At 44.1% G+C, this 2,596-nt stretch overlaps 1 pseudogene; it reads left to right on the forward strand.

Annotated features, from left to right (window-relative positions):
- The first annotated feature begins 360 nt into the window (after positions 1-360).
- LOC106735844 (60S ribosomal protein L27a-like) overlaps positions 361-2,596 on the forward strand; it is a 3,736-nt pseudogene continuing 1,500 nt past the window's right edge.

Genomic DNA, 2,596 nt, shown 5'->3' on the forward strand with positions numbered 1-2,596 from the left:
TCAATACACATGAAGAAAGTAAGTGAAGTGATGGATATGTTAATTAGCTTGATGGAATCATCCACAATGTATGTATCTATTAAACATCACATTATATTTCACAAATACATGCTATTATTGGGGCCAGCAGGTGGCATGGTGGTTAAAGTGCTGGAATTCTCATATATATAGTCCACCATAGTTCACGTACCAGACCTGGCGGCTTGCTTTCTCACTCTCCCTCTGTTTCTCTCTGGCAAAAATACATGTTTAAAAAAAAATTAATTAAATAAATAAGTAAAATAAATGATTCTTTTAAAATGTTATTATTATTTGTCAATTAAAAATAACAAATAAAGTTCTTCTGTCTTAGTCACCAGCATGCCATCCAGACTGAGGAAAATCCAGAAACTTCAAGGCCACGTGAGCCACGGCCACGGGTACATCAGCAAGAACCGGAAGCATACCTAAGGCCCAGGTAGTGCTGATGGCACACGATATCACAGGATCGACTTTGACAAGTACCATCCAGGTTACTTTGGGAAAGTTGGTATGAGGCCTTACCATTTAAAGGGGAACCAGAGCTTCTGCCCAACTGTTAACCTTAATAAATTGTGTACCTGGGTCAGTGAGCAGACAGAAGTAAATGCTGCCAAAAACAAGACTGGAGTGGCTCCTGTCATTGATGTAGTGCAACCAGGCTACTACAAAGTTCTGGGGAAGGGAAAGCTCCCAAAGCAGCCTGTCACTGGGACCAGTAGCTAGTGTAATGGCTATGTCGCTGGACTCCCATGTAGTCAACTGTGGTTTGAGTCCTGGACCCGGTAGCTTAAACTCACACCGGGTGCGTGTGCGTGCGTGCCCAAGATCCTGAGAGGAGAATAAAGGAGAAGGGATTGCAGTGTGGCCATCCCCCCGGGGGATGATTTCTCACTTTCTGTCTCTCTCTGTCTTTCTGGTGAGTGCATGCGCCCTATAGCAAAAACCTCTCAAAAAAAAAAAAAAAAAAGAGAAAGAAAAGAAAAGAAAAAAGCAGCCTGTCACTGTGAAGGCCAAAACCTTTAGCAGAAGAGCTGAGGAGATTAAGGGGCCTGTGTCCTGGTGGGTTGAAGCCCCAGGGAGACAGTTTTATTAAATGCTAACAAGTGCTGTAAGAAAGCAAAACAGGAGGGGCGGCGAGGGGCCAGTTTCCCCCGCTCCTTCATCTCTCTCCAGAAGAGGAGAAGAGGAAACACAAGAAGCAGCGCCTGGTGCAGAGCCCACGTTCCTACTTCATGGATGTGAAGTGCCCACCACAGTCTTTAGCCACGCACAAACGATAGTTTTATGCATTGGGTGCTCCACGGTCCTCTGCCAGCCTACAGGAGGAAAAGCAAGGCTTACAGAAGGATGTTCCCTCAGGCGGAAGCAGCACTAAAAGCATCCTGACTCAAGATGAATGGGAAACCATCCCAATAAACACATTTTGGATGAAAAAATCAAAATAAAAATAAAACAGGGACCAGCAGATGGCATAATGGTTACATCGCTGGACTCCCATGTAGTCAACCACAGTTCAAGTCCCAGACTTGATGGCTTAAAACTCACAACAGGTGCATGTGCACACGTGACCAAAATCCTGAGAGGAGAATGGAGAAGAAGGGATTGTGGTGTGGTCATCCCACCTGGGGGGGGGGGGGGGGGGGGGTGATTTCTCTCTTTCTGTCTCTCTGTCTCTCTGTATCTCTCTGGTGGGCACACACGCCATATAGCAAAAACACCTCTTGAAAAAAAAGGTAAAACAAAAACAAATCCTTCCCCCCAAAAAATAAAGAAAAAGATATTGATTAAAACTCAGGCTACAGGGACCAGCAATTACATCACTGGACTCCCATGTAGTTGACTATGGTTCAAGTCTTGTATCCAGAGGTTTAAAACTCACCCCAGGCATATGTGCGTGCATGCCCAAAATCCTGAGAGGAGAATGGAAGAGAAGGGATTGCAGCATGGCCATCTTCCCTGGGAGGTGATTTCTCACTTTCCATCTCTCTGTCTCTGTCTCTCTATCTCTCCAGTGAGCTCATGTGTCCCATAGCAAAAAACTCTCTAGGCAACAAACAAATGATTTAATAAATTAACAAAGATCATCGTTTGTTTTTGTTTTTTTTTTTTTTTGAGAGGTTTTTGCTATAGGGTGCATGCGCTCCCCAGAAAGACAGAGACAGAGAGACAGAAAGCAAGAAATCACTCCTGGGAGGATGGCCATGCCACAATCCCTTCTCCTCCAATCTCCTCTCAGGATCTTGGGCATGCATGCACACGCGCCTGGTGTGAGTTTAAGCCGCCAGGTCTGGGGCTCGAAACATGGTACACTACATGGGAGTCCAGCAACATAGACATTACGCTAACTGCTGGTCCCCAACAAAGATAATCTTAACATAGCCAATGAAAGACTAATTCCATGTAGAGGACTATGGGAGGAAAGAGTCTATCATCTGAAAAAAATTCTGTGGGTACCAATCATTGGTCAAATTAGAGATAAGCAAAATTGTACATAACAATTGCTCATTAGGAAGAGAGAAAGAACACTTTTACTCAAACACTGTAAGTTGTTTTGTTTTTTTTTCCTTTTTTTTTT

This window comes from Tupaia chinensis, unplaced genomic scaffold (genome assembly GCF_000334495.1).
Source record: "Tupaia chinensis unplaced genomic scaffold, TupChi_1.0 Scaffold000545_1, whole genome shotgun sequence".
NCBI classification, from domain to species: Eukaryota; Metazoa; Chordata; class Mammalia; order Scandentia; family Tupaiidae; genus Tupaia; species Tupaia belangeri.